The sequence below is a fragment of the Camelus ferus genome, chromosome 9, assembly GCF_009834535.1.
Source record: "Camelus ferus isolate YT-003-E chromosome 9, BCGSAC_Cfer_1.0, whole genome shotgun sequence".
NCBI lineage: Eukaryota > Metazoa > Chordata > Mammalia > Artiodactyla > Camelidae > Camelus > Camelus ferus.
Window position 1 is genome coordinate 48,621,719 of NC_045704.1, and position 23,296 is coordinate 48,645,014.

At 39.4% G+C, this 23,296-nt stretch overlaps 2 long non-coding RNA genes across 3 annotated transcripts in view; one reads left to right on the forward strand and one right to left on the reverse strand.

Moving 5' to 3' along the window:
- LOC116665804 overlaps positions 1–23,296 on the reverse strand; it is a 46,838-nt gene that overhangs the window by 5,709 nt on the left and 17,833 nt on the right. For both annotated transcript variants that reach the window (XR_004322497.1, XR_004322496.1), the window contains exon 2: positions 22,354–22,401. This is a non-coding gene — a long non-coding RNA (uncharacterized LOC116665804). The remainder of the gene's footprint in view (positions 1–22,353; positions 22,402–23,296) is intronic.
- Positions 602–15,141, forward strand: LOC116665803. Its single transcript, XR_004322495.1, has 6 exons — positions 602–886; positions 1,180–1,347; positions 2,378–2,440; positions 2,831–3,051; positions 3,686–3,989; positions 15,115–15,141. It is a non-coding gene; the product is annotated as an uncharacterized LOC116665803 (long non-coding RNA).

The window sequence follows — 23,296 nt, forward strand, 5'->3', positions numbered from 1 at the left end:
CAGACCTGAGCGTGTCACCCCTACTGCTGGAAACCCTTCTCTGGCTCACCTCCCCTCTCCCCTTGTCTCCAGCCACACCTTCCACGCACGAAACTCCTGACGCCCTCCCCTGAATACATCAGGTTTCTTCACGGACCCGTGCCTTTAGCCACGTTGCTCCCTATTCTGAGATCCCCCGCCTTCTCTGTTTTCCGGGAAAACGCTTGTTAATGATTCTACGATCTGACTCACACGGCACCTCCCAGTCAGCCCCGAGACACTTGCCTCTGCGGCGTCGCTTGTGCTGTGTTGCAACCTGGACTTGTTTGTGTGTGCATCTTGCCTATCGACCCAGGCCTAGTTCACCACTGTTCCCGGAAATAATGTCAGACACAGAGAACCTTTTGGGTGCGTGAATCGAGGGCTAAGCAAGTGCTGAATGAAAGAGATGGAACACTGCACCTTTTAGTCTTCAGCAAGACATTCACTTGCACTCTCTCAGATTCTAGAATCTTTCAAATTCCACTGTTCCTTGTTCTATTGAGAACAAGGGAAACAGAGGCCCAAAGAAGGGAAACAACCATCACCCCCCTAGAGCCTCCCAGTCAGCAGCAGAACTGGGGAAGGCCTGCCCCGAGACTCTCGATTCATCTTCGTAACAGGCCATCTCTCTCCCTCAGCCTTGGCCCTCAAGCTTGCACCCACAGGAGCAGCCTGCTTCTGCTGGTCCTGAGCTCCTCTCTTCTCTCTCTCCAGGCTGGTCTGGGAGTTCGTGGCCCAGAACAACACCGTGCAAATCAAACATGTGATCCAGACCCTGTCTCAGGAGTTTGCCCTGTCTCAGCACCCCCACAGCAGGAAAGGGGGCCTCATCGGCCTGGCCGCCTGCTCCATCGCACTGGGCAAGGTGGGCCTTTCTCCTGGAGGAACAGACACACCAGCCATGGCCTTGACTCTGACCCAGCAGGGTTTTACAGACCTGTCATTTTTCGCCATCCTCTCCACACCTTAGGCCAGCAAGGCTGGCTCTCTGGCCTTGCCGCCTGGTTCTCGGGCACGGCCCCTATGCCGGGAGGCTGACTTGCGGAGGGTCTTTTAGCCCTGCCCTCACACAGAGGCCTGAGCATCTCCGTGGGAGCTGGGGGCTGGGGCCTGGGGCCTGATCCAGTCTGAGCTGCTTCTCCTCCTGTTCCATTGCAGGACTCGGGGCTCTACCTGAAGGAGCTGATCGAGCCGGTGCTGACCTGCTTCAATGACGCTGACAGCAGGCTGCACTACTACGCCTGCGAGGCCCTCTACAACATCGTCAAGGTGGCCCGCGGCGCCGTGCTGCCCCACTTCAACGTGCTCTTTGATGGGCTGAGCAAGGTGACCGCTCCTCCCTCTAGCTGGGCTGAGTTCGTCCCACCCACCTTTCTCCCAGAGGCAAGCGGAGCAGATCAGCACCTGCTGCCAGGGAGGCTTGTTGTCTGTTGAATCTAATGATACATGTTTTAAATGGGCTTGTGTTTATGTTTGTTTTTCCCCCCATATCTGTGTTAGCTTATTTTTTATTGCATTTCATTTTATGAAAGCATCAGTCCACCATGAGAGTCAGAAACCAATCATTTGAAAAGCACTGTGGATGCTGCACACCAGAAACTGAAACATTGTAACTGACTATACTTTAAGTAAAAAAAAAAAATTTTTTTAAGGAAAAGAAAAGCGCTATTGGGGGAGGGTACAGCTCAGTGGTAGAGTGGGTGCTTAGCATGCATGAGGTTCTGGGTTCAATCCCCAGTACCGCCATTATAAATGAATAAAGCTAATTACCTCCCCCCACAAAAACGAAAAAGAAAGGAAGAAAGAAAACAAAAGCACTAACTTCCCTTATCGAAGGTGAAGATGGTGAATGCATAGTGCAGACTGCATTTCCCCTGTGAGGAGAGCACAGGCTCTAGGAAAAGCTCTATTAGAAAGGCTTCGGGGTCCCTAATAGCCTCAGCTTCACCCTCAGCTTCTTGGGGTTCCCTCCCTGAAGCTCTACTGCCCTGCTGACGCCCCAGTTGTTTCTAGAGGATCCACCTCACAGCTGCTCCGTCCTCTCCTCCGGGAGTGGAGAGGGGACCCAGCCTTGTAAGGTTGAAAACCCTTGAGGGAGCCCACCAGGAAGCAACCACCTGACCGGTGGCAGCGGGTCCCGTACAGAGGTACCTGACCACATCAGGGGTCCACTGCATCTTGGCGCCTTTGCCAGGTTCCATTTTGCCTCCCCGCCTCCCATACTTTCTTCCCGGTGCACCGAAAGAGGTGCCCTGCGACGTTCCAGCCACACCAAGGCCTTGGCGGTGGGATTTCAGTGGATTCCTTGTCTTACATACTGACTGTGACCCTCTCTCCACCTCTGTGCCTCTCGTAGTTGGCTGCTGACCTAGACCCCAATGTGAAAAGCGGATCTGAGCTCCTGGACCGCCTCTTAAAGGTATTTGTACTTGGTCTCCGCTTTTATTTTTAGAATCTCTTTCCTTCATCTGTCTGTACAGCTTATAAATTCTATCACTGGCACACTCTGCCTAATTTAAAAAATGTTTTTCATTTACATACAGTAAATGAAACAGTGTACAGTTCTGTGCCAAGTGTATAGAGTTATGTCACCAGAAGGATCAAAATGCAGGACTGTTCTATCACCCCTAAAGTCCCCTCGTGCTAGCCCCACCCTGCAGCCAGCAGGGGGAATGAAACGGGCCATTCATGCTAAGCTCACCAGAGAATTCAATCCAGACCACAGAGATGTAGGTAGCGTTTTGCCTTTTGATTTGTTCTTTTGACCTTGTTTCCTGCTTTTAATCCATCTATTTTGCTTGTCCTTCAGGCTGTGAGAGCATGGATGCTCTGGGGGCCTCTCCTGCCTGGCTCAGGCTCTGCCATCTTCCCCCGCAGCACCTAGCCCCTGGCCCCAAGCAGCTCACATGCCTTTGACCCACAGAACATTGAGACAGAAAGCAACGGTTCAACCTGCTGAGCTTCATCCCTTTGTTGTGGGAGAGGATTTACTCCAACAGCCAGTACGCCCGGCAGTTCATCATCTCCTGGGTAAGGTCCGGTCCCTTGACACTCCTTTGTCGGCTATAATGAGCCTCTAGCTGAGTAAAGTCTGCTCTTTAGCACCACCTGGGTGCCTCCTGTGACCACAGAGACACCTCTTTGTTATCCCTCTATTACTCAATGACACTAGATAAACCAAAAACGTACTTAGTCGGCTTTGACCACAAAGCCCATCATGTTTGCCCCTGAAAAGGATACAGTTCTTTCCTTGTCCTCAGAATCACCCAGATACCGCCTTGAAATCAACCAAAACAACAGCCGCTTGCACCCCCTCCCCTGTAGGCCCCTCAGTTCCCTGAAAAGCCTCAGCAGGGCCCCTTCTCACTGGCCAGTCCCAGAGGATGGGTGAGGAGGCACAAGTTCTTAGGCTGGTGACTTGCCCTGCTGGTTTCTTCCCCAGCCCAAACCCTGGTTCTGGAGTCCGTGCCAGACATTAACCTGCTGGATTATTTGCCAGAGATCCTGGATGGACTCTTCCAGATCCTGGGCGATGACGGCAAAGAGATTTGGAAACTGAGTGACAGGGGAGGGGCAGGCTGCCAAAGCCCTCGGTGCATATACATATCCGACATCCAACAGACAGGCAGCGCTGGGAAAACAAGAAATTGCTCTCTTCTTCCAGATCCGTGTGCTTCCCGCTTTGAGGAGCTAAGAGCTCATCTACCCCAGCCTCTGAGGAGCACTCATCTGACAAGTGTATCCCATCAAGTGTGGTCCCCCTCTGGGTGGATGACCCAGAGCAGAAGTGGCACTGGTGGAGGCTCCTCCAGCCCTGGCTGGCGTGTGCTGTCTCCCTTCCCCTCTGCTCATTGGTAGGTGTCAGGTGGTCCTTGGAGAATTCTTGAAAGAAATTAAGAAGAACCCCTCCTCCAGTGTTAAGTTTGCCGAGATGGCCAGCATCCTGGTGATCCACTGCCAGACCACGGGTGAGTGTGTCAAGGCCCCAAGGCCACCCCCCTCCTCAGAAGCACCTTCTGTCTCACCATCTGGGAGAGTGGCCTGGTTGGAGTGTGAATCAGAGTGACAAGGTTATCTTGGAGTGGTGGGTCCTTGTGGGAGAGAATCTGGTTCTCTAACAAAACTGTAACTAACCAAAATCAGGAATTAAAAAATGGGGAACCTTATTATATATCCTAATTTACTGTTTATCAACCTATAGTAATATTAACTATATTAACTATATTGTGGCATAACTTTTTATTGTATAAATAATATATGATGCTCAGGTGTGTAATTTAGAAGGAAAAAGTGTTTCTCAATCCCTACACAATGAACATCACAAAACACGGTTGAAAAACTAGAGAATACTTACATAAATGGAAAGATATCCCAATTTCCAGTCAAGATGGTGGAGCGGCAGGACCACAAGCTTGCCCCTCCTCACAACTACAACAGAACCATAACTGACTGCTAAACAACCATCGAAAAATAAAAGACTGGAACCTAGCAAAAAAGATCTTCTTCAACTGAAAACATAAAGAGGGAACCATAGCAGGGTGGTAGGAGGAGAGTACTCGCAATATAATCAGGCCCCATAGCCCCCAGGGTAGGCGACCCACAAGCTGAAGAATGATTAAGTCACAGAGGCCCTCCCACAAAAGTGAGAGTTCTGAGCCCCACGTCAGGCTCCCCAGCCTCAGGTTCTGGCATTGGGAGGAGGAGGAGACCCCAGGACATCTGGTTTTGAAGGCCTGTGGGGCTTAACTCCAGGGGCCCCACAGGACTGGGGGAGACAGAGACTTCACTCGCTTGGGAAGCATACATAGAATCTGACGTGCACCAGGTCCAGGGGCAGAGGCAGTGATTTCATAGGAATGTGGGCCATGCCTGTCTGCTGGTTTTGGAAGATCTCCTGGGGTCGTAGGGGACAGCTGCAACTCATCCAGGGAACATAAAAGCTGGTGGCAGTCATTTGATGTGTTGATTGGATCATTAGCACCATGACCTAGCCCTACCCAACTAACTGCCTGTAGGCTTCAGGGCTGGGAAGCCTCAAACCAAACAACATACTAGGTGGGAACACAGCCCCATCCATCAACAGACTTCCTGAGCTACAAACGCCTCTAGATATGGCCCTCCCAGAGGTCCAGGACCAAGCTTCACCCAGCAGTGGGCAGGCACTGGCTACTCCTGCCAGGAAACCTGCATAAGCCTCTAGTCCAGCCCCATCCACCAGGAGCAGATACCAGAAATAAGAAAACAACAATCCCAAAGCCTGTGGAAGGAATCCACAAACACAGGCCAGACTCTACACTGGGACCAGCTGGACCCTGGCCCTTGGATGACAAGAGAGGAGTGTACTGTTGGGACACACAGGACATCCCCACAGAGGGCCACCTCTCCAAGGTCAAGAAACATAACTAATCTACCTAGAAATATAAATAGAAAGATAGACAATATGAAGCAACAGAAGAATATCTCCAAAGCCAAGGCACAAGATAATCCCAGAAGAAATGAGTCATGAGGAGACAGGCAATTTATCTGAGAAAGAGTTTAAAGTAATCATGGTAAAAATGTTCAGAGAACTCAAGAGGAATATAGATACACAAAGTAAAGTTTTTAGTAAAGAGTTGGAAAATATAAAGAATACCCAAACAGAGTTGAAGAAGAAAATCACTGAAATGAATAACACACTAGAAGAGACCAAGAATAGACTAAATGAGGCAAAAGAATGGATCAGTGAGCTAGAAGACAGGTTACTGGAAATCAGTACTTCAGAACAGAAAAAAGAATGAAAAGAAATGAGGATAGTTTAAGAGAACTCTGGGACAACATGAAGCACGCTAATATTCACATTTTCGGGGTCCCAGAAAGAGAAGAGAGAGAGAAAGGACCTGAGAAAACTTTTGGAGAGATAATAACCGAAAACTTCCCCAACTTGGGAAAGGAAACAGTCACCCACATCCAGGAAGCACAGAGAGTTCCACACAGGATCAACCCAAAGAGAAACACACCAAGGCATATAGTCATCAAATTGGCAAAAATTAAGGATAAGGAGAAAATACTAAAATCAGCAAGAGAAAAGCAACAAATAACATACAAGGGAACTCCCATTTGGATTTTTCAGCAGAAACTCTACAGGCCAGAAGGGAGTGGCATGATATATTTAAAGTGATGAAAGGGAAAAACTTACAACCAAGAATACTCTATACACCAAGGCTCTCGTTCAGATTTGATGGAGAAATCAAAAGCTTCACAGGTAAGTGCTAAAATAATTCAGCACCACCAAACCAGCTTTAAAACAAATGTTAAAGGAACTTCTCTCGTCATCAAACTGTAAGAAAAGAGAACAAAAAGGAGAAAGAGAAGGGAAAAAAAGACCTACAAAAGATTGCTTTGGCAGTTTGGAGTCTTTTATGGTTCCATATAAATTTTGGAATTGTTTGTTCTAGTTCTGTGAAGAAAGTCATGAGTATTTTGACAAGGGGTTGCATTGAGTCTGTAGATCGCTTTGGGTAGTGTGGCCATTTGTTGATTCTTCCAATCCAAGAGCACAAGATATCTTTCCATTTCTTCACATCATCTTCAATTTCCTCCATCAATGTTTTACAGTTTTCAGAGTACAGGTAACCTCCTTGGTTAAGTTTTTTTCTGGGTATTTTGTTGTTTCTGATGCAATGGAAATGTTTATGCCAGTTATAAAATTCTGGTTTTTGAAGTGAAAAAAAAAAATGAATGAAGGGCAGAAACTGGCAAAATATTCTTCCTTCCTTATGGGTGAGTTGTATTTCATTACATATATATGCTGTATCTTTTCTATTCATTCATCTATTGATGCTTCCATATCTTGGCAATTATAAATAATATTGCTGTTAATAGTGGAGTGTATGTATTTTTTAAATTAATTCTTATTTTGTGGTTGTCTTTATTCTTTGGATAACTGTGTAAGTTTAAAAAGCTAAAGCTCTAAACGTTCTTAGAAACAATGAATAGTACATATATGTAAATTTTTAAAATATGTGTAGTATATTGTATATATGTATTTACATGCAATATACTATATATGTGCAGTCAAATTGTAACAATTCTACCTAACAAAACTAAAAAATGAAAAAAAACCCAGCAATTGTGAGGAGAGGAGAGTACAAATGCAGGGGTTTTTTAATGCATTTGAAATTAAGAGATAAGCAACTTAAAACAATCATAAATATAGACTGCTATAGCAAAACCTCATGGTAACCAGAAACCAAAAATCTGTAATAGATATATACACAAAAAAGAAAAAGGGATCCAAACATAACACTATAGATAGTCATCAAATCATAAGAGAAGAGAATAAAAGAAGGGGGAAAAAGGAACTACAAGAACAATCTACAAACAATTAATAAAATGGCTATAAGAACATACATGTCGATAATTATTTTAAGTGTAAATGGACTAAATGCACCAATCAAAAGATTGAGAGTGGCTGAATGGATACAAAAATAACACCCACATATACGCTGCCTACAAAAGACTCCGGATCTAGAGATACATACATACTGAAAGCGAGGGGATGCCAAAAGGTATTTCATGCAAATGTAAATCAAAAGAAAGTCAGAGTAGCAATACTGATATCTGACAAAACAGACTTTAAAATAAAGAACATTAGAAAGACAAAGATGGACACTATCTAATGATCAAGAGATCAACCCAAGAAGAAGATATAACAATTGTAAATATATATGCACCCAACATAGGCACACCTCAATATATAAGACAGATGTTGACAGACATAAAAGGAGAAATTGACAAAAACACAGCAACAGTAGGGGACTATAACACCCAACTTACATCAATGGACAGATAATCCAGTCAGAAAATCAATAAGGAAACACTGGCCTTAAATGACACAGTAGACCAGATAGACTTAATTGATACATATAGAAAGCATTCTATCCAAAAGCAACAGAATACACATCTTTTCAAGTGTACATGGAACATTCTCTAGGATAGATCAAATGCTAGCCGCAAAATAAGGCTCAGTATGTAAGAAAACTGAAATCATAAGAAGCATCTTTTCCGACCAGAAACTATGAGACAAAATCAACTACAAGAGAAAAAACTGTAAAAAAAAAAAAAAAAAATACACACACAGAAGCTAAACAATGAATCACTGAAGTAATCAAAGAGGAAATTTAAAAATACCTAGAGACAAATGAAAACGAAAACACGACAATCCAAAACCCATGGGGTGTAGTAAAAACAATTCTAAGAGCAAAGTTTATAGCAATATAAGCTTACCTCAGGAAACAAGAAAAATCTCAAATAAACAACCTAAACTTACAACTAAAGGAACTAGAGAAAGAAGAACAAATAAAACCCTAAGTTAGTAGAAGGAAAGAAATCATAAAAGGTAGAGCAGAAATAAATAAAATAGAGACCAAAAAAAAGAAAAAAATTAATGAAACTAAAGCTGGTTCTTTGAAAAGATAAAAATTGATAAACATTTAGCCAGGCTCATCAAGAAAAAAGGGGACAGGACCCTAAGAAATAAAATCAGAAAAGAAAAAGGGGAAGTTACAACCAACACCACAGAAATACAAAGGATCGTAAGAGACTACTACAAATAACTATATGCCAATAAAATGGACAACCTAGAAGAAATGGCCAAATTCTTAGAAAGGTACAATCTCCTAAGACTGAACCAGGGAGAAATAGAAAATATGAACAGACTTCACCAGTAATGAAATTGAATCAGTAATTTAAAAACTCCCAAGAAACAAAAGTCCAGGACCAGATGACTTCACAGGTAAAGTCTACCAAAAATTTAGAGAAGAGTTAACACCTATCCTTCTCAAACTGTTCCAAAGAATTGCAGAGGAAGGAACTCTTCTGAACCTAATCTGTGAGGCCAGCATCACCCTCATACCAAAACAAAAGATATCACAAAAAAAGAAAACTACTACACCAATATCACTGATGAACATAGATGCAAAAATCTCAACAAAATACTAGCAAATCGAATCCAGCAATACATTAAAAGCATCATACACCATGATCAACTGGATTTATCCCAGGGATGCAAGGCTTTTTCAATATCCACAAATAGGTCAATGTGATGTGATACACCACATTAACAAATGGAAGAATAAAAACCATATGATCATGTCAATAGATGCAGAAAAAGCCTTTGACAAAATTCAACATCTGTTAATGATAAAAACTCCAGAAATTGGGCACAGAGAGAACATACCTCACCATAATAAAGGCCATATATGATAGACCCACAGCTAACATCATACTCAACAATGAAAAGCTAGCTAACAGCATTTCCTACAAGATCAGTAACAAGACAAGATGCTCACTCTCATTGCTTTTATTCGTCATAGTATTGGAAGTCCAAGCCACACCAATCAGACAAGAAAAAGAAATCAAAATTGAAAAGGAAGAAGTAAAATTCAATGTTTGCAAATGACGTACTATACCTAGAAAATCCTAAAGAGGCCACCAGAAAAGGAATAGAGCTAATCAATGAATCCAGTAAAGCTGCAGGATACAAAATTAATGTACAGAAATCCTACCACATTTTATTTATCCATTCACTTACTGAAGGACAGTACACATTTTCCAATTTTATACTATTACAATGCTGTAATGAACACTTTAGTACATTCTCCTTGTGCACATGTTGGTGAATTTCTATAAGGGAAATAATTGGAAGTGAAATTACTGGGCAATATGGTAAATATACCTTTTGCATTATTAAATAGCATCAAAATTCTCTCCGAAGTGATTGTCTCAATTTACACTTCCACCAGCAGTACATGAGGGTTTCTGTTCCACATATTCTATGTCAGAAGACTTAAATTTTTGCCAATATGACGGATGTGAAATGGTTTCATTGTTTTAATTTATATTTTCTTGATATTTAGTGAGGTTGAATATCTTTTCATTTGATTTACCTTTTCCGTAATTGCCTTTTCATATACTTTCCTTCTTCCTCCGTTGAGTTTTGTTTGGCTTTTTTTTATTGTGCTTATTGTGGGAATTCTTCATACCAGTTTTTCTGGTTTGTTTTTGTGTTACAAATATCTTTTCTTAGACTAGTCGTTGTCTTATAAATTTGTTAATGGTACTTTTAAAAAAATAGATGTTTTAATTTTAATAAAGTCAAACTAATTCTTTTAAAAAAAATAAATGTACAGAAATCCATTACATATCTATACACTAACTATGAACTATCAGAAAGACAAATTAGGGGCAATGGCAGCATTGTGCACAGACCAGCAGCCCTGCTAGGGAAGAGCAGGACACACCATGGCCACCTCCTCCCACAGGGACCCATGAATCAGCTGGACGGTGTGGCAGCTCCACAGGTATGATGGGGGGTTGCACCCCAAGAGGGGACCCCAGGTTGGCGGGTGGGGGGGGGAGATGGGGGAAGCCCAGAGCCTAGAGCACTGTGCCACTTCATTGCAAGATTTGCAAAATGCAAAGTGTCTGGGAGTGTTTCTGGGCACAAACGGGAGGGTCAAGGTCTGGAGAGTCCCCAGGCACCTGGGGGAGGAGGATTGGAATAATATGGGGGTCTTTTCGGGCCCAGGGCTCAGACCGGAGCCCAGAAAACAAAGCAGCAAGAAAAAAGAGCAGCCATTTCAGTTTAGACAATTCACATTTAGCAAAAATGCAACCCCTTCTGGCTCTTTCCCTCCCCCCTAAATTTGCAATTTCCCCCTGACCCTCTGTGCACTCGGGGTCCCTGATGACCCCCCAGGAAGGTCTCTTCCCTCTGATCCCCTATCTTTGCAACAATTTTTTTTAAGGCCATATTTCCCTTTCTCAATTTTTTTTATTAGTTTTTCTTCAAACAGTAGTTTTTTCCCATTAAAATGATGCCACCTAGAGGATACTATTTTGTAAATAAAAAAGAAATTAAAATTAAAAATAAAAAGAGAAGTTAGGAAATAATCCCATTAACCATTGCATTAAAAAGAATAAGATACCTAGAAATAAACCTACCTAAGAAGGTAAAAGATCTGTGCTCAGAAAACTGTAAGACACTGATGAAAGAAACTGAAGATGACACAAACAGATGGAAAGATATACAGTGTTCTTGGATTGGAAGACTTTTTATTGTTAAAATGGCCACACTACCCAAGGCAATCTATAGATTCAATGCAATCCTTATCAAAATACCAATAGCGTTTTCACAGAACTGTAACAGAGAATTTTAAAATTTGTATAGAAACACAAAAGACCCCAATAGCCAAAACAATCCTGAGAAAGAACAGAGCTGGAGGAATCATGCTCCCTGACTTCAGACTATACTATAAAGCTACAGTAATCAAAACATCATGGTACTGGCACAAAAGCAGACACAGAGATCAATGGAACAGAGCAGAGTGCCCTGAAATAAACCCATGCACTTATGGTCAATTAATCTACAACAAAAAAGCCAAGAATATATAATGGAGAAAAAGATACTTCGATAAGTGGTACTGGGAAAGCTGGACAGCTACATATAAAAGAATTAAATTAGAACATTCTCTAACACTATATACAAAAATAAACTCAAAATGCATTATATATGTAAATAGGGGGAGGTGCCAAGATGGCAGAGCAGAGAGACTCACAGCTTGTCCTCTCCCACAAATGCACCAAGAATTATGTCTACAAATTCACTGAATCACACAGAACACCTACTGAACTCTGGCAGACTGTCTCTCATTTCAAAATACAGGGGGATTCTCACAAAACCCAGTAAGAGAGAAAAAGAAAAAACAAAGGAAAATTGGTGCAGGGCCAGTCCTGTGGGAAGAGAGCAGCAAAAGAAGGGCACCCTCATGCTGGGATGCCCCCTCTCCAGCTGGGGGGTCAGAAGGGACAGAAGCAGAACTTCTGAGGCTCTGAGGAGAAAGTGGCAGCCGCTTGGCCAACAGAACTAAGAGAAATTGGCATGGAAGATCCCTGAAATCCCCATCCCTAGACATGAGATGGCAAGGACAAGCCTGCTGGAGATCTGTGACAAGCCTGGGGAGAGGGCTGGGGCCCACTGCATAGAGGCAGCCTCAGGGGGCTGGAGGACCTCATGAGCTCTGGCTGGGGGGGGGGAGGGGGAGTGTGGAACAGAACAGTGTGGAACCCCCATAAAAAAGCACCACTGCTGGTGTGCATGGGGGGAGGGGCTCAACACAGCCATGCCATAGCAGTAGTCTCGACTTGGCTCCATTGTTGGTGTGTTCTCAGGAGAGGAGAGTTGAGGCTCAGTCATAGCCATTGCTGCTATGTGGAGGCGGGGCTGAAAGCTGAATCCATACCCAGGAGCCCTGCAACTTCATGGGGGACTGAGAATTCTTTGCAGCCCCAGGCAGAGAGGGTGGATTTGCTCTCCTGGTGCCTTTGTGAGCCTGCGCCTCTGGGACAAGCAGAGTTTCTGGGAAGTGAACAGAGTTTTGATGCAGGGGCAAGTCCAGGTGTTTACAACAGACCAGCATACCTTACTGTGCATGGAGGCAGGGCTGGTTCTGCACTGACCCTGTGGTGCACCATGGATTCAGGTGTGTGACTGCATGCTTGCTACAGCAGGTCCTAGCGCATTGGTGGATCAGCAGATTGGATCTGCCTTGGTGGTTCCATGGGCCCATACCTGGGGGACACCAGAGCAGGTGGCTGACATTCTTGCAGCTAAGGTGGGGACAAAGGCAGCGTCAACAAAGAGTACTTTGTAAGCCTGCATAACAAGTAACAGACAACACCACAGAGAGCACTTCCCAGGGGACATCTCCTGTGGAGGTATAGTCAGCAACTCTTCTTCCCAGCTGAAGTGCTCCAACCCTGCCTACCACACACCACAGCTCAGAAACGGGTGTAGAAGCCTCTATTCCAGCAACAGGGGAGCAGACCTGGGCCCTGTCAAGGCTGTGACAACCATAGAACAAAAATGGAGGCCTTGCTTAACAACAACAATCAGGGCAGGCTTTGATCACCACAGGACCAACTACACCCCCAATCAAAGGGTAACAGCCAATACACACAGAAGAAAGATGTGGCAACCATCCATAGTAAGAACAGCCCTTGCAACAAAACTATTAGACACACACAGTCTACACAGGAACACTCCCACTTCAAATAAAACAAACAAGCAATAAAACAGCCCTTCAAGGAAACAGTAACTAATACTGCTAAATCCATACAGTCTGAGAAATGCAAGTAAAATGAAGAAGCAGAGGAACCACTCCCAATTAAAAGAACAAGAGAAGTCCCCTGAAAGAACAAACAATGAGATAGACCTCGACAGTCTACTAGATCATGACTTCAAAAAGGGGGTGATAAAAGCACTGAAGGTAATGAGAGACTATGAATAGAGAGAGAATACTATAAAAAGGAAATAGAAATTATAAAGAGGAGCCAATTAAAAACAGAAAACTCAATAGCTGAGATAAGAGCTGAGCTAAAGACAGTCAAAAGCAGACTAGATAATGCAGAGGAATGAATAAGTGACTTAGAAGACAGGATACCAGAAGTCACCCAATCAGAACAGCAGACAAAAAAACAAACAAACAAAAAAAAAAAACAAGTAAAAACCAATCAAAGCAATATAAGGGAGCTATGGGATAATATAGAGTGCCAACCTACACATAATAGGGGTCCTGGAAGGAGAAGAAAGAGAAAAGGGGGTTGAAAAGGTATCTGAAGAAATCATGACTGAAAACTTTCCAAACCTAAAATATCCAAGTACAGGAAGCACAGAGGGTCCCAAAAAGAAGAACCCAAACAGACCTACACCAATACATATAATTAAGATGGCCAAATTTAAAGAAATTATTCTAAAAGCAGCAAGAGGAAAACAGAGTTAGTTACAAGGGAACCCCCATAAGGCTTTCAGCTGATTTCTTTACACAAACACTGCTGGCCAGAAGGCAGTGGCAAGATATATTCAAAGTCCTAAATGAGAAAAAGCTGCAGCCTATGATACTCTACCCAGCAAGGCTATCTTTTAGAGTAGAAGGAGAAAAAGAATTTCACAGATAAGCAAAAACTAAAAGAATTCAGCAATATTAAACTTACCCTAAAAGAAATATTGAAAGGTCTACTCTGAATAGAAAAGAAGCAGGAAGCAATGGAAATGAGAAAACCATTATTGGATATGAGACAACTACAGTAAGTTGCAAGAGAATAAACATGAAGATGTTAAAAAAAAATCAAAATCCAGTTTTCCCAGCACCATTTGCTGAAGAGACTGTCTTTATTCCATTGTATATTCTTGCCTCCTTTGTCGAAGATGAGTTGACCAAAAGTTTGTGGGTTCATTTCTGGGCTCTCTATTCTGTTCCATTGGTCTATATGTCTGTTTTGGTACCAATACCATGCTGTCTTGATGACTGTAGTTCTATAGTATTGTCTGAAGTCTGGGAGAGTTATTCCTCCAGCCTCTTTCTTTCTCTTCAGTAATGCTTTGGCAATTCTAGGTCTTTGATGGTTCCATATGAATTTTATTATGATTTTTTCTAGTTCTGTGAAATATGTCCTGGGTAATTGGATAGGGATTGCATTAAATCTGTACATTGACGTGGGCAGTGTGACCATTTTAACAATATTGATTCTTCCAATCTAAGAGCATGTAATATCTTTCCATTTTTTAAAGTCTTCTTTAATTTCCTTCATCAATGGTTTATAGTTTTCTGTGTATAATTCTTTCACCTCCTTGGTTAGATTTATTCCCAGATATTTTATTACTTTGGGTGCTATTTTAAAGGGGATTGTTTCTTTACTTTCTTCTTCTGTTGATTTATCGTTAGTGTAAAGAAATGCAACTGATTTTTGAACGTTAATTTTGTAACCTGCTACCTTGCTGAATTCTTCAATCAGCTCTAGTAGCTTTTGTGTGGACCTTTTAGGGTTTTCTATATATAGTAACATGTCATCAGCATATAATGACACTTTTACCTCTTCTTTTCCAATTTGGATCCCTTTTATTTCTTTCTCTTGCCTGACTGCTGTGGCTAGGACTTCCAGGACTATGTTGAATAGGAGTGGTGATAGTGGGCATCCTTGTCTTGTCCCAGATTTTAGTGGGAAGCTTTTGAGTTTTACCGTTATCTGACATACATTTCAAAAATTTTCTCCTAGAAGAAATAAAAGCAAGAATAAACAAATGGGACCTAATGAAACTTACAAGCTTCTGCACAGCAAAGGAAACCAGAAGTAAAACAAGAAGAAAACCTACGGAATGGGAGAAAATTTTTGCAAGTGAAACTGACAAAGGGTTGATCTCCAGAATATATAAGCAGCTCATACGACTCAATAAGAAAAAAATAAACAACCCAATCCAAAAATGGGCCGAAGACCTAAACAAGCAATTCTCCAAGGAAGACATACAAATGATCAAAACGCACATGAAAAAATGCTCAATATCACTAATTATCAGAGAAATGCAAATCAAAACTACAATGAGGTATCACCTCACACCAGTCAGAATGGCCGTCATTCAAAAATCCACAAATGACAAATGCTGGAGAGGCTGTGGAGAAAGGGGAACCCTCCTACACTGCTGGTGGGAATGCACTTTGGTGCAGCCACTATGGAAAACAGTGTGGAGATTCCTCAAAAGACTAGGAATAGACTTACCATATGACCCAGGAATCCCACTCCTGGGCTTGTATCCAGAAGGAAATCTACTTCAGGATGACACCTGCACCCCAATGTTCCTAGCAGCACTATTTACAATAGCCAAAACATGGAAACAGCCTAAATGTCCATCAACAGGTGACTGGATAAAGAAGAAGTGGTATATTTATACAATGGAATACTACTCAGCCATAAAAACTGACAACATAATGCCATTTGCAGCAACATGGATGCTCCTGGAGAATGTCATTCTAAGTGAAGTAAGCCAGAAAGAGAAAGAAAAATACCATATGAGATTGCTCATATGTGGAATCTAAAAAACAAAAACAAAAACAAACAAATAAACAAAAACAAAGTGTAAATACAGGACAGAAATAGACTCACAGACAGAGAATACAGATTTGTGGTTGCCAGGGGGGTGGAGGGTGGGAAGGGATAGACTGGGATTTCAAAATTGTAGAATAGATAAACAAGATTACACTGTATAGCACAGGGAAATATACACAAAATATTATGATAACTCACAGAGAAAAAAATGTGACAATGAGTGTGTATATGTCCATGAATGACTGAAAAATTGTGAACACTGGAATTTGACACAACATTGTAAAATGATTATAAATCAATAAAAAAATGTTTAAAAAAATAAAAAACATAGGAAGTGGGAGAGGGGAGCAAGAAAATACAGGATTTTTTCTCTCTCTCTTCTTTTTTTCTCTTTTTTTTTCCAAAATTAACAAACCACAAAAAGAAAAACAAAAAGGAAAACAGAGGAACAAAGAAATACCAATCAAATGGAAAACAAAGTTCAAAATGTCAATAAACACACATCTATCAATAATTACTATAAATGTCAATGGACTAAATGCTCCAATCAAAAGACAAAGAATGGCAGTTTGGATAATAAAACAAAAGCCTACAATATGCTGCCTACAAGAGACTCACTTTAGAGTGAAGGACACATAGACTGAAAATGAGAGGATGGAAAAAGATATTTCATGCAAATGGAAATGACAAGACAGCATGAGTAGCAATAACTCATATCAGACAAAACAGACTTTAAAACAAAGGCCATAAATATGTGCATGACTGGAACATTGTGCTGTACACCAGAAAATGACACATTGTAATTGACTGTACTTCAAAAAAGTGAAATATTAGGAAAGGAAAGGAAAGAATCTCTTTTAAAATTGCATTCAAAGAAAAAAAAAAAGACTTAGGAATAAATCTGGCCAAGGAAGTGAAACACTTACATGTGGAGAACTACAAAACACTGACTAAGGAAATTAAAGGACTTAAAGAAATAGAAAGATATCCCATGTTCTTGGATTGGAAGAATTAATATTGTTAAAATGGCTATACTATCCAAAGCAATCTACAGATTTAATGTGATCTCTGTCAAATTATTCAGGACATTTTTCACAGAATTAGAACACATAATCTTAAATTTTATATGGAATCACAAAAGAACCAGAATTGCCAAAGCAATACTGAAGAAAAAGAATGAAGCTGGAGGAATAACCCTCCCATACTTTAGACAATACTACAGAGCTAAAGTAATCAAAACAGCATGGTATTGGTACAAAAACAGACACACGGCTCAATGGAACACAATAGCCCAGAAATAAACCCACAAACTTTTGGTCAATTAATCTTTGACAAAGGAAGCAAGAACATACATAGAGTAAAGACAGTCTCTTCAGCAAATGGTGTTGAGATAACTGGACAGCTGCATGTAAATCAATGAAGTTAGAATACTGTCTCATACTATACACAAAAATAAACTCAAAATGGCTTAAAGACTTAAACATAAGACAAGCCACTATAAACCTCTTAGAATAAAACACAGGCAAAACATAGGCAATAGAAATAAAAGCAAAAATAAACAAATGGGACCTAATTAAATTTAAAAGCTTTTGCACAGCAAAGGAATCCATAAGCAAAACAAAAAGACAATGTACGAAATGGGAGAAAATATTTGCAAAAGATGAGATTGACAAAGGTTTAATTTCCAGAATATATAAGCAGCTCATACAACTTAATAATAAAAAAAAAAATCCAAAAGTGGGCAGAAGACATAAACAAGCAATTCTCCAATAAAGACATACAAATGGCCAATAGGCATATGAAAAAATGTTCAATATTGCTAATCATCAGAGAAATGCAAATCAAAACTACAGTGAGGTATCACCTCACACGAGCAGAATGGCCATCATTCAAAAGTGCACAAACAATAAATGCTGGAGAGGGTGTTGAGAAAAGGGAATCCTCTGCTGGTACGAATGTAGTTTGGTGTAGCCGTTACGGAAAAAGTATTGAGATTCCTCAAAAAACTAAAAATAGACTTACCATATGATCCAGCAATCCCACTCCTAGGCATATATCCAGAGGGAACCTTAGTTCAAAAAGATATATGCACCCCAGTGTTCATAACAGAACAATTTACAATAGCCAAGACATGGAAACAACCTAAATGTCCACTTACAGATGATTGGATAAAGAAGCTGTGGTATATACAATGGAATACTACTCAGCCATAAAAATAATAATGCCATTTGCAGTAACATGGTTGGACCTGGAGACTGTCATTCTAAGTGAGGTAAGCCAGAAAGAGAAGGGGAAAAAAATACCATATGATATCACTTTTATGTGGAATCTAAAAAAAAAAAAAAAAAGACAAACAAACTTATTTACAAAACAGAAAAAGACTCACAGACATAGAAAACAAACATGGTTACTAGGGGAAGAAGGGCATGGGATGGGATAAATTGGAAGTTCAAATTTGCAGATACTAATATATATAAAATAGATAAACAATTTCCTACTGTATAGCACAGGGAACTATATTCAATATCTTGTAATAACTTATGGTGAAAAAGAATATGAAAACAAATATATCTATGTTCATGTATGACTGAAGCATTATGCTGTACACCAGAAATTGACACAACATTGTAAACTGACTATACCTCAATTAAAAAAAAAATATATATATATATAAAGATCTAAATGTAAGATTGGAAACCATAAAACTCCTAGAGGAAACATAGGAAGCACATTCTTTGACATAAATTGTAGAGGTATTTTATCAGATTTGTCTCCTAAAGCAAAGGAAATGAAAGCAAAAATAAACAAGTGGGACCTATAAAACTTACAAGCTTTTGCACAGCCAAGGAAACTATCAACAAAATGAAAAGACAACTTACTGAATGGGTGAAAATATTTGCAAACGATGTAACTGATAAGGAGTTAATATCTAACATATATAAACAGTTCATACAACTTAACATCCAAAAAACAAACAACCCGATTAAAAAATGGGCAGAACTGAATAGACATTTTTCCAAGGAAGAAAAACAGATGGCCAACAAGCACATAAAAAATGGTCAACATTGCTAGTCATCAGGGAAATGCAAATCAAAACCACAAAGAGTTATCACGTCACACCTGTCAGAATGGATAACATCAACAAAAGCACAAATAACAAATGTTGGTCTAGGATGTGGAGAAGAGGGAACCCTTGTGCACTTTTAGTGGGAATGTAAATTGGTGCAGCCACTGTGGAAAACAATATGGGAGTTTCTCAAAAAACTAAAAATAGAACTACCATTATGACCCAACAATTCCACTACTGGGTATATATCAAAAAAAAAAAAAAAACTAAAACCACTAATGGAAAAGATACATGCACCCCAATGTGCACAGCAGTATTACTTAACAATTGCCAATATATAGAAGTAACCTAAGTATCTGTCAACAGATGAATGGTTATAAAGATGTGATACACACACACAATGGAATACTGCTCAACCATAAAGAATGAAATGTTACCATTTGCAGCAACATGGATGGACTTCAGGGTATTATGCTAAGTGAAATAAGTCAGAAAGAGAAGGACAAATACAGTATGATATAACTTATATGTGGAGTCTTAAAAATACAACAAACTAGTGAATATAACAACAACAACAACTTTTTTGCTTTTTTGCAGACTCTCAGATACAGGAAACAAACTAGTAGTTGCCAATGAGGAGACCAAAGGGGGCAGGGGCATTATAGGGGTAAAGGATTAAGAGTTAAAAACTATTATGTATAAAATATGCTACAAGGATTTACTGTACAAAATGGAAAATGTAGCTAATATTTTATAATACTATAGATGGAGTATAATTTTTAAAATTGTGAATCACTATATTGTATGGCTATAACATATAATATTGTACAACTATACTTCAATTAAAAAACAGATCACTGAAAAAAAATACAGCAGCAATTTTAAATCTGATTCCATGAAAGGAGCATTCTTCTTCCAAAAAGAACATTTACATTACCCACTACAGCTTAAAATTAATATTATGGATCGAAATACTGAGAAAGAAAAGTAGTTAAATTGGTCTTACCTTTGGTTAAAATAAATTTTTAAATTCCTATCTAATATTAATGGCTGTGAAATGCTTAGTTTTTCCACATGAACTATACCTTTTAAAATGTATTTTTAGCAAACGGGCCGCATAAAGTAGTAAGTCCAAAGTTCATCTCAGTTCCTCCCTAACATTAACAAGAGTTTCAATGGAATACGCTGCTTAGATTTCAGTTATTAGCTTAATATTTTCAAATAAATAAATATTTCAAAAATTGAATTAAATATTAGGTGAGCCATATGATGATGCCAGTTGCTATAAATCAAAAACAGGCAAATCTTGGTGATTCCATGTAGTTTAATCTAATAATTTAAGTTCAGACAGTTCAAACTGTACTCTAGAAAAAAGCAAATACATACCAAAAAACTGTTTACATCATGTGAAAATACATGTAAATTTTCCAAAGGAAATAATTAAATGCAAAGGATAAAGAGAAATAAAGATAGTGGGGTTTATGAGAAAGGGGAAGAAAAAAAAAACAGGCATTTCAGCAGGTTACTGAAATCTTGGTGAAATCTGCTTCTCCTTTACGAAGAGGCTCTACTTAGCAAATCACTGTGTAACCTGCCTCAGTAACAGAACTCCTGCTCTCAAGTTTACTTGCAATGATTTCAACAAAGAAGTTAATTTCTTAGATGAAAAGAAAAGGTTACCTGAAATGGGGAAAATACAGGAGACCAAGATTTCTGTTAATAAAATAGACAGTCATCAGTCTAGGCAATGAACTCAGAGCTGTGTTATGCTCTGCAAGATCAGAATTCCTTATAGCTCAACTATTACCATTACTTTAGACACACGTACATACATACATGTGTATGTACATACTTCCCTGTTACCTGTTTTTGGAAAGTTCCTAGTTTTAGCACTGAAAGTTCCATGATCTAGAAACCCAAGCCTAGGCAAACTGGGATGATTAGTTACCCTAACCTACAGCTACCAATCCATGAACATGCATGTGTTTGTGTGTTGTACCCACACACACTCACCCATCCACATCCCAGACTCCAAAAAATGTTTTCCTGTAATTTATAATGAATTTATTAACTCTTCAGAAAATAAGTAGTGTTATAAAATTATCCAAAAGTTATTTGTTTTATGACTATATCAATAAAATACGTAACTGGCAGTGATGAAATCTGAGAGCTTGGAAATTACCATTCATCACAAGTCACCAGACATTCCTTCCTAAAAAATTTCATGTTTCAATCATACATTGATAAGCATTATCATTGGTAACCTCTTACAATTATGCTCATTTGGTAAATATGATGAAAATCTCTGTGCCATTCTATAGGTTCAAATCAGCTTCACCACTTATCAACAATGTAACTTCAGGAGAAACTCCTTGACCTCATTAATTCTCTATTTCCTACTCTGTAAAATGGAAATAACAATAATATGTACATCATAGGGTTTTCATGAGTATTAAATGATACAATGTATATAAAATGCTTAGTACAATACAGTAGCATAAAATTCATTCTCAACAAATGTTACTTATTATTATAACTGCTATATATATATATTGCACAGGTAAGAACTTGCAAGTGCTTTGAAGGTGGGAGTCACCCATTCCTGTCTTCTTTGGTGGAAGTATTTTCTATTAACCATAATTTATTTCCTTTTATAAAATATTAGTTTTTATAGTCAGAATAATTCTGGAAATCTTAAGAGAATCTTGAATAGTATAAAAAAAAGAGTGTCCTTATGAGACTAATTACTTATTTTATAGAATTTCTTCCCATTTTTGAATTTCAACATTGGATATAATAGTGCAAGAATAAAAATCAGAGCTCCTTGCCCCCTGACTTTAATAAAATATAATATTTAATGGGCTAAAATACAGGTGGTAAAGTTCTATCTGTGGTAAAGTTCTATCTGTGGTAAAGTTCTATCTGTGCTAAAGAGAACATGTATAAAAATTAAATCAAAATAAAATTAAATTAGATTTTAGAATTGGAGGAAACCTTTAAAATCATTCAATAGGTGCCCTCATTTTATAAATAAGACCCAAAAAAGGTGATTTTTTCCAATGTCATATGGCCAAAATCAGATAGTACAAGAATTCAAGTCTCTGATACCTGCCTCAATTTGTTCAACATGCTTCTCTCCAAATCCTAAGTGAAAATTATTAGACAAATTCCTATTCCAAAATTTCTAATAACAACCATTTTCAAATACATAAAGATAATTAAGAGGACATGTGATGAGAAGGATGAAGAAAAAATAATTAGTATTAAGTAGTAATAAATACACTTTGAAGTCTGACAGAGCCAGCTCTGCCACTCCTTCACTCTGTGTCAACAGGCAAAGTACTTACTCTATCCGAGCTTCAGGTTCCTCATTAGTAAAACGGGGATAACACTACCTAGAACAAATAACATAAAAAAGGGTTAGATTAGCACAGCAAAGCAGGGTGTATGTATCTTTTTGAATTAATGTTTTCGCTTTTCTCAGATACATGCCCAAGAGTGGAATTGCTGGGCCATATGATGGTTCTATTTTTAGGTTTTTGAGAAGCATTCATATTGTTTTCCATAGTGGCTGCATCAATTTACATTCCCACCAACAGTGTACAAGGGTTCCCTTTTCTCTACATCCTTGCCAACAATTATTTGTGTTCTTTTTGATGATGGCCATTCTGACAGGTGTGAGATGATATCTCATTGTGATGTGATTCTGATTTGCATTTCCCTGATATTAGTGATGTTGAGCAATTTTTCATGTTCCTGTTAGCCATCTGCATTTCCTCTTTTGGAGGAATGTGTGTTCAGTTCTTCTGCCCATATTTTAAATGGGTTGGTTGGTTGGTTGGTTGCTTTTTAACTGAAGTACAGTTGATTTAAAATGTATTAATTTCTGGTGTACAGCAATGGATGGATTTAGAGGGCATTATGCTAAGTGAAATAAGTCAGACAGAGAAAGACAAATACTGTAAGATATCACTTACACGTGGAGTCTAAAAAAATAGCAAACTAGTGAATATAACAGAAAAGAAACAGACTCACAGATGTAGAGAAGGAACTAGTGGTTACCAGTGGGGAGAGGGAAGGGTGAGGGACGAGGTGGAGGATTAAAGAGGTACAAACCATCAGGAATAAAATAAGCTATAAGGATACAGCATGAGGAATATGGCCAATATTTTATAATAACAATAAATGGAGTATAACCTTTAAAAACTTTGAATTAGTATATTGTATACCTGTAACATTTAATATTGTACATCAATTATACTTCAATTTTAAAAATATGATATTGTAAAA